The sequence below is a fragment of the Coenobita brevimanus genome, chromosome 55 (assembly GCF_032717465.1).
Source record: "Coenobita brevimanus isolate Jiangsu-jjx chromosome 55, ASM3271746v2, whole genome shotgun sequence".
NCBI classification, from domain to species: domain Eukaryota; kingdom Metazoa; phylum Arthropoda; class Malacostraca; order Decapoda; family Coenobitidae; genus Coenobita; species Coenobita brevimanus.
The window spans coordinates 36,693,624-36,708,376 of NC_137008.1; the positions used below are offsets into that span (position 1 = coordinate 36,693,624).

At 45.1% G+C, this 14,753-nt stretch overlaps 1 protein-coding gene and 1 non-coding gene across 2 annotated transcripts in view; both read right to left on the minus strand.

The window, feature by feature from the left end:
* The window catches only part of LOC145401299 (calcium-independent phospholipase A2-gamma-like), a 252,781-nt gene that overhangs the window by 167,685 nt on the left and 70,343 nt on the right, over nucleotides 1-14,753 (minus strand). The window lies entirely within an intron of this gene.
* On the minus strand, nucleotides 12,438-12,556 carry LOC145401430 (5S ribosomal RNA). Its single transcript, XR_013897582.1, has one exon. It is a non-coding gene; the product is annotated as a 5S ribosomal RNA (ribosomal RNA).

Sequence of the window (14,753 nt, forward strand, 5' to 3'; positions counted from 1 at the left end):
ATATATTATATATATATATATATATATGGAGCCTCTGTGGTACAGTGGTAGTGTGCATTTCGTACACAGGTGAACCAGGGTTCCCGTCCGGCCAGGGTAATAACCTTTGAGAGTGTTCACCCGGCCACGTACTGCATTGATGGATACAAGGGGTGCTGTGGTTGAACCAGTGTCGCTTACTATACAGTATGCTTGCACCCAGTCGGCTTACACGGGCCTATTACGCTTGGTTCACAGACTACACACACATCCAAAGCCACTACAACACTACAATTACACTTACAAGCACGTCTCACCCTACATACAATCTCTACTAGACAGCCTAAGCCACTTGGTAGAGATACATAGGCTGTATCGTCCCCACTTCGGTTGGGATAGGCTGGTCCTGCAGTGGATACTCAAATGGCTGATGATGATATATATATATATATATATATATATATATATATATACATACAGTGCTCGACAAAAGTATGTGGCACCTATGTCAAGGCGCCACAAACTTTTAGCAGAAAAAGAATCACCCTTTCTTGGGAGAGAAAATTAAGCAAAAAGTTCCCGGCGCAAACATGACGTCACGGCCTTACTACGCACTTGTTGGCTGACACCTCAGTTGCCTGCAGGCTGCGAGAGAGAGGGGAACCCAGCTGCTCCTCCCTCCCTTGTTGCAACATTTTTTGCCTAGTGAACCGCAGTGTTTTGGCTTTCGCTACTTTAATATGGCCCCTACCTGTGAACTGTCTAGTGAAATAATATCACAAATCATTGCTCTAAAGTAGGCAGGCCACTCCACGAAGGAAATTTGTGAATTGGTTGGTGTGGCTCCATCGACAGTGTAGAAGTGGTGTGCCCGTTACAGAATGGAAAACAGTGTTGACATTCCTACAAGGAGACCACGGTCTGGTGGGCCCAGGAAAACTTCCCCGAGGTCAGTTAATGTGCTCAAACGTGCAGTGGAGTCTAACCCTCATGTGACTGCAAGGAGAATTAAGGAGAGCAACTCGGAAGTGTTTGGCGAGGTTTCAGTGCTCACTGTTTCTCAAAGAGTCCATAAACTTGGTTACACAAGCCACAGGCTTGTGAGAAAGCCTCTTCTTACACGTAACCAGCAACTTCATACATTTGCCTTTGCTAACAAGTACCTTACCTGGGGTGAGGAGCAGTGGTTGTCAGTGTTGTGGTCTGATGAGGCAACGTTTACCGTTACCTGTAATCGAGGAGCGCAAGTGTAGGCTTCCGGCACTGAGGTAGTGACCCGCTTGACCCCCATTACGTGGAAAGCACAGTTAAACACCCTGATTCACTAATGGTATGGGGTTCTTTCTCTGGTAAGGGGTCGGGGAAGCTTGTTGTGGTTCCCAGGAACTGGAAAGTGAATCAGGACATTTACCTGAAGCTGCTTTGTGATCATTTACCTGAGTCCTTCGAGCTCACAGATGCATGAGTGTTTCGGCAGGACAGTGCACCTGCTCATAACGCCATATCTGTCACCAACTGGGTTTGTGACTGCGAGGTCTCCTTCATGAAAACTGGCCAGGCAATAGCCCAGCCCTCAACCCGATACAAAACCTCTGGTGCCTCGTAAAGAAGAAGATCCAAGGGAAGGACGTGAGCTCTCTGCCTAAGCTGGAAACAGCCATTCGTGAGTCCTGGGCAAGAATATCACCCCAGCACCTAAGGAACCTGGCCCTTTCACTTCCACGACGTCTCAGGTCCGTGAAGAGGAGCAAAGGAAACCCTATCAAGCATTAACAGTAATTATAATGAATTATTTACATGTTCTTTCCATATTTGTTTTGTTGGGGGGGCGCCGGGCACCACATACTTCTGTCAAGCACTGTATATATACACCTGACCCTCAATTTTCCGGACTAAAAAGGGGGCAGACCAGTCCGAGAACTCCAAAAGTCCAGGAATCGCAAAAGTCCGGCCCCACATACCATTCCGCGGACTATTACCATACTTTATCTGAATTCTCCAATACTGTCTGGCAATTATTCTGATATTCTGAATCATTCTGGAATGTAGGCTACATATATCAACTTAACTAACATACACAGTACATAAAATAGTAACACTGACACAATAACAATAACTGACACAATAGTGGTATTTTGCTAGCTACAACCCTAAGAATGGTTGTTTTGACAATTGTTGACGAGAATGTGGAGGGTATGATAGAAGATCAGAAGGCTAAGGAAAAAAGGGAATATGAACAAGGAATGGAACACCACAAGGTGAGCCAACCACTGATCAGCTGACCGAGATACAAAAACGCAATCATCGAATGTGATCTCGATCTGGGACCAAATCGGCAATTTTAACAGGAAAATATTTTAATCTTTATCACAATATAGGTTTGCACACCTAATTATTTGAAATTCAGTCAAAAATTTGTGCTTCATTTAATTATTAATAGAAAATCAGGATTCAGAGCGAAAATTTCTTAGTGAGCAGACGTGTTTTGCCTCAAGCCTAACAACTCGCCTTGACAGACTTTTGTATAAATATCGATTTACAATGCAGATACATTTTTTGTACTCAAAATACATATTTATGCAAAATAGAAGTCTGTCAAGGCGTGCTGACAATCTGAAGGGGAAATATCTGCTAACACTGGCACACTTTAGCTCTGAAACCTAATTTTTTTACTTAAGTTATATTAAGTACAATTTCTTCTAGTGGATTGCAGATAATTAGGTGTGTATGAGCTACTGTGGCTAAAAAAAAAAATAAAATATTTTCCAGATAAAAATGCCATTTCGGTATTTAGTTGCACCGAGTCAGGTGCACTAAGCGAGTAGGAATGAATCCCACTGACTTTGTCCATGAGGAAATATATATTTTTAAGTGCTTATGAATTTTATTGTGTCCAGAACTTCCTTAAATTTTACTGTGTTACACAATAACTATTTATAGTGGCATTTGAGAAAGGTAAGAGGCAAATGGGATACTGCCACGAGTTAGGAACTGGTGGTGTGAAGCAGGTTGGTGGCCAAGATGCATTTCATGTATGAAAATACCTTCTTGTGTGTGTTACAAAGAGCCTTTATCAAGTCAAAACCTTGCTAAAATTATACGGTGTTGTTCAGCAGACTGATTACAGTTTTATATAAGAGAATAGCGACTGAACTTTTGTAAGAATCCCGGCCTTGTACGGGCATGTCCGGCATTTGATAATATTGTCCGGCCTCAGCCCGTGTCCAGGAAATCCGAAATCCGGGAAATATGGGTTCTCCAAATTGAAGGTCGAGTGTATATATATATATATATATATATACACACATACATATATATATGTATATACATGTATATATATATATATATATATATATATATATATATATATATATTTTCACATATATATATATATATATATATATATATATATATATATATATATATATGTATATACAGTGGGGCACCAATTTTCGCGCCTAATTGGGTCCAAAAATAATGCGCGAAAGTGGAATTAGCGAAAGTTGGGGCATTGTCTTTATGGCAAAAAGGCTAATTGGTTCCCGGTTATCCTAAAGTAACATCAGATTTTCATTTTCACTTGCAATACAGTACATCAAATCACTATTGTACATTGCACTGTGAGATACAAACAATAAAAACTGTACAGTACACATTATAAGAGGAGAAACATACCACAGAGACCAGGTTGAGGTGTTTAATGGATGTTGGGGGTAAGTATCCGAGGCGCGTGGCGGGCTTATTTAGCCACGCCAGACGTATTGGCGCCACCTCTTGCTGCCTCGCTATCATCATGCTGTTTCCTCATACTACGCACTGTCGATTCTGGGATGTTAAATATACGGCAGATTTCACTGTTTTTTGCGCCCTTGTCCATGTGCTCAACTACCTTCCTTTTCATTTCATTATTATACTGCCGTTTCTTCACTCCAACACGATACTCTCTTTTAGCCTTGGCCTTTCCTCCCGACTTTGAATGTCCCGGCCACTTTTTATCACCACCACTGCCTCCCGGCCCTCCCCCCACACCACCAGGCTCTCCCCCCACACCACCAGGCCCTTTCCCCACACTACCAGGTATAGTAGAGGCCATTGAACCGTGAGAATCCAACACAATGGAGCTAGCACGCTCGTACACAATGGCGGGAATGGGTGGACAGAGTGTTGACATGACGTCATTCAAGATGGCAGTGGGTTGCGGGCGGGCGGTGCAGGAAATTCAAAGTTCAAAATATTGTCCCAAACCCAAAATTTATGCGCGAAAATCGATTTTTTTCAAGCGAAAGTGGAAGTTAGGGAATATTTGGTGCATGCCGCGAAAGTGGATTCCGCGAATCCTGCTGTAGCGAAAGTTGGTGCACTACTGTATATATATATATATATATATATATATATATATATATATATATATATATACAGTGCTCGTCAAAATTATCAAGCGCCTACCGCCGGGCACGCAATACTTATGGCCAAAAAAGAATCACCCACTTCTGGAGGTAAAAATTGAGCCACAAGTTTGCGGTGCTAGCATGACGTCACAGTACCCTGAGGCCTTCCGACGCGCTGGTTGGTTCCCGCCTCAGTTGCCTAAGCGCTGCCTGAGAGGGAGGAACTTCGCCGCGTCTCCCTCTCTTTTGGTGCCATTTTTTACCGAGTGTCCCGCAGTGTTTTGGCTTCCACCACTTTGTTATGGCACCTACCCGTGAACTATCAAGTGAAATCACATCCCAGATCATTGCTCTAAGGAAGGCAGGCCACCAGACAAAGGAAATTAGTGAATTGGTTGGTGTGGCTCAATCGACAGTGCGTCGGTGGTGTGCGCGGTTTCGAGTGGAAAACAGTGGTGAAGGTCCCCCAAAGAAACCGCGGTCTGCTAGGCCTAGGAAAACTTCCCCAAGGTCTGTTAATGCTTTAAAAGGTGCAGTGGAGTTTAATCCTCGTGTGAGTGCAAGGAAAATAAAGGAGAGCAACCCGGAAGTGTTTGGTGAGGTGTCTGTGAGAACAGAATCTCGTAGGGTCCATGAACTTGGTTACACAAGTCACAGGCCTGTGAAAAAGCCTCTTCTCACAAAAAACCAGCGACTTCGTAGGCTTGCCTTTGCTAATAAATACATTAACTGGGGCGAGGAGCAATGGTTGTCAGTGTTGTGGATGATGAGGCAACGTTTAGTGTCACCTGTAACAGAGGAGCACGTGTGTACCGACGCAAAAGCAGTGATCCACTTAACCCACGGTATGTAGAAAGCGCAGTTAAACATCCTGATTCACTCATGGTATGGGCTTGTTTTTCTGGTCAAGGTTTGGGGAAGCTTGTTGTGCTTCCAAAGAACATAAGAGTGAATCAGGATGTTTACCTGGAGCTTCTGTGTGATCATTTACCAGACTCCTTTGAGCTAACAGGTGCAAGAGTGTTTCAGCAGGACGGTGCACCAGCTCACAAGGCCAAATCAGTCACCAATTGGCTTCATGACTGCGAGGTATCATTCATGAGAGACTGGCCAGGAAATAGCCCAGACCTCAACCCAACTGAAAACCTCTGGTACCTCGTAAAGAAGAGTCTCCAATGGGAAGGATGTGAGCTCTCTGCCTAAGCTGGAAGCCACCACTTGTGACTCCAGGGACAAAATACCCCTCCAGCACCTCAGGAGCCTCGCCCTTTCACTTCCAAGACATCTCAGGTCCATGAAGAAGCGTAAAGGATATCCTACGAAGCAGTAAAAGTAAATAAAATGCATTATTTATATGTTTTTGTAATGTTGAAAGGTTTGTTTCATAGGAGGGACACAGGGCGCTCGATACTTCTGACGAGCACTGCATATATATAGTAATTCCTGTAATATCCGGATGCCCAATTTCCGGACATCCCCAATAATCGGATATTTTCGTCCTGGGATCCAATATTCCAAAAATGAGCTAAAAACCGCAAAAAATTCGAAAAAATCCGACTTTTTTCCCGCCCATAATTTGAAGTTGGCACGTGCGGCGCAGGCCAGCTGTGTTTTGGTGCGTCGTTCCACCAACGTCCGCTAGAGCACCCCTGCATCCTCCCCACTTACCTCCCGTCTCTCGTTGTGTGTGCATGCTCGACGTCATGGCCGCCCACGTGCTCACTTTCGTGGTGGTGCCTTACCTGCTGTAGGCTCTCCTGCTGCTCTCCTGCCTCTTCTTCGTGTGTGTGATGATGGCCCCGCCGACTGAGAAGAGGAAGAGAGTGGTTTTGACTCTGGAGAAGAAGAGGGAAATATTGGACAAGGTGGATGCGGGATGGTCTTCCTCATGCATCTTTCGTTAATTCAACCTGGCCCGATCTACTTCACGTAGGTGAAGATGAAAACGGGGTAATGGAAGTGAGATGGAATATTTACAAAATATCCAATCTGTAGAGAAAATCGAGGATAATCTCTATAGGAAGGTAAGGTATACTATAGTTACACAGTAGAGACGGGAGTGACGAGATGTATGACGTGCAGGTGTGGCTGGGCATAGCGGGGCTGGGGCGGGGCGGCACTGGAGGGACAGCCGGTCGGAGATGAGAGTGGCTGGGGACGAGACTGGAGCGATATGTTGGATGAGTCTTAGAAGATGCGGAACTTCCGCTGGGCTTAAGTCGAGACGGGAAGAGACGCTCCGATGAGTCACCAGCAGGGAGTTGCGGTCCTAGGAGGCTCACTTAATTCAGACCGCAGGTGAGGGCAGGGTGTGGCGGCGTCGGGGCCGGTGGTGGGGGTGAGGGCAGATGTTGGTACAATGCAGGTGTAGAGCTGTTGAGTTACAAATTCAAAGAATGGCGGTGGGCAGACAGTGATAAGTGGCACCGTGGGGGCAGGATTTATGATGAGTTCGGAACAGGTGCTGGGAACAGGTGAAACAGGTGCGTAGGTCGGCGATGGTGACACTTGCGGTCAGGAACAAGGTGTGTGGGTGGGGTTGTTTGAGAGGTGAGCACTGGTGAGAGAAATTGTACACCTGGAGGCACAGCCAGTTATTACACCACGAGAGGCACTGAGGAGGTGTGAGGCTGTGAGATGCAAGACGTCGTGTATCTGTTGGTGTCACTAAATAGTGTAGGAGGCGGTCAGAATCTGATGGTCCGAAACACCGCTGCTACCAAATGTAACTTGCAATACTTTGGTGATAGAAACTCCGTGTACAAACAGCAAGTTAAGGAGTTTATTACAAGCTCTGACAAAAATAGTCTGCCCTTCTTGAGTGTCTGCTCAGAAATGACGCAGTAACGCCCTCTGCCCAGGCTTAGGCTATGGGAAAGAATGCTAGGTTTGCAAATTTAGGGGCATGTATGCATTGCGGGGGGGCATATCCTTCCTGTCGTCTGGTACCATTCCTTGAAAGCATGCTTCACAGCCCACGCTTCAAAGACTGGTTCCACCGCCATTTCGTCAAGGAGGTCATACATTACCAGACGGAGACACTGGGAATCCCACGCGGCCAGGTATAGGCCCTCCTTCTCCTCGACAATGCACCTGCCAACCCGTGCGACAAGGACTTAGCGGCTGAGAATGGCCGCATTAGGTGCATGTTTCTGCCACCTAATACTATTGCTCTCATTCAACCAATGGACCAAGGAGTGATCGTGGCAACGAAGCACCTATACCGACGGAAGTTCCTGGACGAGGAGATAGTTGTTCTCGCGGACGAGGACGAGCGCAGGGAGGGACGGGACAAGCGAGGCCAGCGGACTTTGGAAAACCTTCGCCGCTATAACATCATGTCTGCCATCTACAACTGGGCCAGTGCATGGAAGGAAATCCCTGTGAAAACTCTTGAAAATGGTTGGTCTCGTCTGCTTCCCGGAACGGATCCGAAGTACGATTTCCTAGGTTTCGACGTGGATGACTTCCATGCACGTCTACATATGCATGGCGACGATGTTGATGTGGACGAAGTGTGTAAGTGGTTGGATGACGACGAGGGCGATCCTGGGTATCACACCCTGTCTGATATCGAGATCGCATCTTCAGTTGCAGGTGTCAGTACCCAGCTTGAAGATTCTGATGAGGATGGCGACGATGATGCGGATTCCTCTCAGCATGACACAACTCCAGCCATCCCCAAGCCAAGCGCACTCCAGGAACACCTAGAGTTCGTTCTGGACTACCTGGAACACCTGGACTGCGACAGGGAGATGGGGCCCTTGGGACTTGTGGAGGAAGTGCGTGCTTTCAGGCAGCGCATCATAAATTGTCAGAATCGTCGTACCTTGCGTCAATCAATGATTGACAGCTTTTTCAGGCCTGTGACCCCTGCTGTGCCCAGCCCTGGCTCCACTCCGTTGCCTCCCCAAGACAGGCCCTCATGCTCTGAGCCACAGCCCAGCACATCAGCCACGGTGGAGTCACCGCTCGACGTGAGTTTGCGTCTATCTTCCGAGTCGTCTGCAGTGGGTACGCCATCACCACAACCCAGCGACGCACCCCTAGGTCACCTGCCAGTGATACTCTCAGACTCTGACAGTGATTAAACAGCAAGAACTTCTCCACTAGACCACACGGGAATTTAGTGTTGTGCAGTGAAAGAAAAACAGAACGTACAGTATTGTAAAGAAAGTAGAAATTTGAGTGAAAAGACAAAATTTTTGGACTAAATTTAACGTAAATAAACTTGTGATTTGTTTTGAAATTGGTTTTATGAGTGGAAAGACTTAAAGTGCAGAGTGCAACACTTATTAAGTTACAATGCAGCATAAGTAAGACAAAAGTGCGCAGTGTGAAGAGAATGGACTTCTGAGTGCGAATGACTAAGTTAAGTGCAAGACTTCATGAACAGTGTACTGCAAGTGCTTCAGGAAATCCTTCTTACTGTCAGAGTCTGAGAGGAGGCGGTTATTCATCGAGATGGCCATGGACTTGCTGTAAGTAGGCAGAATGTTTCATACTGTACTTTACTGTATTTTCCATACTATATTTACCTCAAACACCTCATTTCACTCTTTTATGTCCCTTATTGGGGTCAACATGTAGTGTCTTAGGTGCTATGCATGTGCAGTAGGGAGGTGTTTTTCTGAGTTAGGCTAGGTTAGGGTCCATAACTACCAGTCCAGGAGCCAGGGACTTGTAAGTACCCAGAATGTTTAATATTGTATGAACCTACCTCAAAAACCTCATTTTATGCTTTTTTGCATTTATTTCAGTTTTTTATGTCCCTTATTGGTGTGATTTGGGTCTTAAATAGGTGCTATGCATGTCCAGAGGGAGTTGTATAGGTGTTTTTCTGAGTTAAGGTCCATAAGTACATGTCTAGGAGGCTGATGCCCACTATCCGGACAGGACCACTTTCCGGACATGCCTATGGCTCTATTACTTCGGATAGTGGAGGGATTACTGTGTATATATATACAGATATATATATACAATAGGTTCACACAGTGCGCGTCATCAAAGTGCGCAATTCGCATTATGCACAAGCGAACAAAGATCATGACCAAAAACCCTTGAATACGCGAGTTTACCGCACAGAATGCGAGGCAGAGGCACGGAGTGGCCATTTTCTATTAGTGCGCGACCACCCCTCACACAGCGCGTCACGTATCGTCATGTTGATGCGCAGCAATTCCCGGGCATTCTACTGCGCAGCTTGGGGTACAAGGGAGCGGGTGCGCAATAACAATCCTGGCTCGTGCACTGTGCAGATCTGCTCTCTACAGCTAACCTGTCGTGTACAACGTGTGGTGTTTTTTGTGCTGCTCCATCCTTGCCTGTACTTCGCCGCATCATGGCTCCAACCCCAAGAGTTAAGAAACTTTTGACGTGCGCCACCAAGTTAAAGATCATTAAGATAAAGGAGGAGGGTCAAGGAAACACTGCCATCGGAAGAGCCCTGGGACTGGCTGAATCTACAGTGAGAACTGTGTGGAAGAACCGTGAAGCCATAAAGGCTGTAGTGAAGACATACGGTGCCTCTGACCTAGACAGCCGTTCGCGGGTGAAATTGCGGAACCAGCGACATCATCTGCTCCTGTTCCTGTTGAGGATGAAGAGGATGCAATGTCGGAAGTGTCAGCATTGGACTTTGAAGGGTTTATGGCCGAAGTGAGTGACTCTGATGCTCCTGGGGAAGGTGCTCAAGAGGAGTTTGTGGAGGGAAGTGTTGGTGCGGTGGGAGGTGCGGTGGGGAATGTGGAGCTGTAAGTGTTGCCGCGCCTCGGAACCCCTGTTATTTAAGGTCATCAGGCCTGTTGTCTACTGTTGTTAAGGTGACTACCCATATTTTTGTTATTGTAGCTATAGCTTTAGTACAATGTCTGAAAAATATGACCTTTATTATGTCTCTAAGGGCCAAAAAATGTCCAGGTATGAGGGGGTACCGCCCATATGTAATTATTCCCATAAGATTATGTATTCCCAGTACGCGAATTCCCAGTGCACGAGGTCGTGAACCGCCCAATCTCTCGCGCACTGTGTGAGCCTACTGTATATATATATATATATACAGTATGGAAGGATGCAAGGAATAAATGTGTTGGGAGAGATGAATGATTCTTTGATCACGAAGGAGGAAGTGGAGAAGGCAGTAAAGGAGATGAAAACAGGGAAAGCTGCAGGTATGGATGGGTGTGCTGTGGAATGCCTGAAGGGTGGTGGAGTGACTATTGTTGACTGGTTAGTAAGATTGTTGAATGTGTGCTTTGAGAAAGGTATGGTGCCAATTGACTGGGCAAGTGCTTGTGTGGTCCCGTTGTATAAAGGCAAGGGTGATAAGTATGAATGTACTAGGTTTAGGGGTATAAGTCTGTTGAGTGTTGTAGCTAAGGTGTATGGCAGAGTGTTAATTATGAGAGTTAGAGAGGGTACAGAGGGAGTGATTAGTGATGAGCAGTGTGGCTTTAGGAGAGGGAGGGGATGTGTTGATCAGGTGTTTGCTGTGAGACAAGTGTGTGAAAAGTATTTAGCGAAAGGCAAAGATGTGATTTGGGCATTTATGGATTTAGAGAAAGCGTATGATAGATTTGATAGGGAGGCTTTGTGGACTGTTTTAAGATTGTATGGACTTGATGGTAGGTTACTAAAAGGGGTGAAAAGTTTTTATGTAAATAGTAGAGCGTGTGTAAGAGTGGGAAATGCTGTGAGTGATTGGTTTCCCGTGAAAGTGGGGCTGCGACAGGGATGTGTGATGTCGCCTTGGTTGTTTAATATTTATATGGATGGTGTTGTAAGGGAGGTGAATGCAAGAGTTTTAGGTGGTCTGAGTCTGGTAAATGTTGATGGTGGAGAGTGGAATCTGAAGCAGCTGCTGTTTGCAGATGATACTGCACTGGTGACTGATTCAGAGGAGAGATTGAGAAAGTTGGTAGAGGAGTTTGGAAGGGTGTGTGAAAGGAGGAAATTGAAAGTAAATGAGAATAAGAGTAAAGTGATGAAGCGTACGAGGTTGATAGATGGTAGGGGGATGAATATAGTTTTGAATGGTGAGTTGCTTGAGGAGGTAGATTGTTTTAAGTATCTAGGGTCACATGTTGCTGGGGATGGAAGAATAGATGCAGAAGTGAAGTTTAGAATAAATGAAGTAGGAAAGGTGCTGGGAGGAATGAAAAAAGTGTTTAAATGTCGTTCGCTTAGAATGGATGTAAAGAGAAGGCTGTATGCGGGTGTTGTGGTACCGTCTGCATTATATGGGGCTGAAACATGGAATATGGGTGTAGCAGAGAGGAAAAGTTTGAATGTAATGGAAATGAGGTGTCTGAGAAGTATGTGTGGAGTGACGCGTATGGATCGGGTGCGAAATGATGAAGTGCGAAGGAGAACTGGAGTTGTTTGGGAGATGGCTGGTAGAGTTGAGCAGAGGGTGTTGCGATGGTTTGGGCATATGGAGAGAATGGATAATGAGCGATTGGTGAAAAAGATAACTAGATTTGATGTGAGAGGTGTAAGGCTGAGAGGAAGACCACGAATAGGATGGATGGACAGTGTGAAGAGAGCGCTGGATGCGAGAGGGATGTCTGTTGAGCAAGGAAGAGTGGCTGTGCATGACAGAAATAAATGGAGAGAAATTGTGAATGAATAAGTGATGACGCAGCCCTGAGGGGATATTCTCCCGCATTTGGTCTGATCAGCTAGTCATGTCAGGTGCGGGTAAGGGGATGGGTCTGTTATGATGTGGCAGGGGTAAACCAGTTCTGCTGTCGGGCCCTGCTGCGGATGTCACTGATTGCATTGCGCAGTTGACCCTTGTGCGGTGTGGTGCGGTGAGGATCTGTCCGTTCTCCCCTTTGGGGCTAAGATGTGAATGAATGTGTTTGAATGGATGAGTAAATGGAGACTATGTTGTCCTGTCTCGGCTACCTCCCTTTCCTTGGGGGAAGCAGCCTAGAGATATATATATATATATCCATCCATTGCCAGACGCCATGTATCCCAAACGGGGTGGTCAAGGGCTTAGAGTTAATTGTTTTACAGGGAGGGGCACTAATCCTCCACCAACCCCACTTGACACGTAGGGAGTTATGCCAACAGCATCTGGTGTTCCCAGGCGGTCACCCATCCAAGTACTAACCAGACCCAACGTTGCTTAACTTCGCTTATCGGACGGGAAGCGGTGTACTCAACGTGGCATGGCCGTTATATATATATATATATATATATATATATATATATATATATATATGTACATTTACACAGATGTACAAGCAATCCCTCAATTATCCAGACACTCATTATCCGGACGTGTTCATTATCTGGACACTGGACCTTAGCTCTATTAAACCATTATCCGAAATTGCTTGCTATTATCCAGACATAAAAGTGTCCGAGAACTTAGGCCAGCCAGCCGACATGTCCAAACATTCGGTATCACACCTGCTGGGATTGAGCCGTAAGTGGGAAGTAGTCCGTGACCCACAACCATAGCTAAAATGTCCATCCGCCCCTGTACTGAATGGTCAATGTCGCACGCTCATCCAATCACTCCCAATGAACCTCCAGCACCCAAGCAATATGACTGCAACCCACACGTGGTGTCAAAACGTCTGTATGCATCCCCACCCAATGTCCAGTATCGCACAGCCACCTGGCTAAGTCTTTCCTAACTGCCACTGAGATTGAAACACAGACCGCAAGCCACGAGTAGATGTTCGGTGACAGCGGTCGTCCGGCTCTCTAACGAACATCGAAAGTTGCACGGCCACTGGGAGACACACACACACACACACACACACACACACACACACACACACACAAAGAAAGAGAGAGAGAGAGATTCCTTCCCAAGATATAATTACAATATCAGTGCAGTATTTTCTGTACCAGTGCATATACCGTACAGTACATTCCATTTGGTATGGGTATTTGTTTCGGTGCCACAGTCAGCCACCTTAGCCAAGTAGCTCTACTGGGATAGGTTAAGTTCTGTTAGGTTTGGTAAGGATAACCTGTGTACAGTAAAATCTTGATTTAACGACATTCATCATAACGGCAACCCCAAACTAATGGCACAAATCTCCCGAGGAATATTTACGCAAAAAAATTTTAAAAATTCCCAAAATATGGGTAAAAATTAGAAACTCAAATGTGGCAGGCACTCGTCTGTTTGCAGTTTCCCACCAACTGGGTATGTTTATGCTCACCTAGTCTTCCTCCCGCCGAGCCTGACCCCAAAGTGAAAAAAATTAGCATGTAAGGTTAGATTTATGAACAAGTGTTACAGACTTCATAACTTAGTGAACTTATTTAAGTAGTGCCATCTACTCTTCTCCAACCTGCCAACTAACTTACCTAGATTACTGTACAGTAGTGTCGCGATTTAAGACCAAACGAAACAATGATCTTACAATAACACGCTCATTTAATTTCTCCCAAAATTATATAATAGCACGGTAATACCACTCAACTGCGCGAGAAACTGTGGGAAATGGGTGTTTTGGTACTGAATTTCCAGATACAACTCGTATGTTATGCTTTTGTTGGACACTGATTGGTTTCCTTGACCCGACTCAACCCATGTGACCCCCATACCACTAGCCACAGCCTGCTGCCTTGTATGAACGGTTGCTGTGATGAGAAGTTTATTTGTTTATTTCCTTGCTCCTCGTTTCCTCTCAGAACTGAGCACGTGGTTCCATACTAACTTTAGTTATGCCTAAGCACCCTGAAAGTGCTATTAACACAGGAAAAGCATTTATTCCAAATGAAAATGTAAAATTGTTGGATGAAGTGGCATGTAGGGTTGCAGCTTAAATGCAAATGATCAGACAGATAAAATGAGTCAGGATGTTTACGATGTGGATAGTTTCTTTTTTGGAAAAAAAAGTTAATGATGGAGCAGTAAAATTCATGTACAGTATTTGCCTTTAGTGCAATGAGTGTGAAAAAAAGATTTTGTACTCAATCTTTTTGTTATAAACTGACAATCTTTGGTTAAGTAAATTCGGATCTTACGATACGTGAAGACACTATGTGTTGACATAAACAGTTAGGCAAGATAATTATGTGAGTTCAGTTCTTGTGAATTATACTGTCATACAAATTATACTGTTTGGCTGACTTGTTTATTTTTCATGATTTCTGCATTTGTGTGTATCTGAGAAGTGAGATATGCAATCACTCCATGCTGATGACTTCTTTAGAGTTTTTCTTTTATTGCTGATGACTAACAGCTTTCAAAAAGTTTCACACTCCATTTTCTTAATTTTTTTTTATTAATACCGAAAGTGATTCGTGACGAAATATGTGTGATGCTGGCCGGCCATTATTCACGTGTTGTTTTGGTCAAGTTTATGCTTGATTTCTAATGAGGACTGTCAAGAAACTTAGTGACAATCCTTG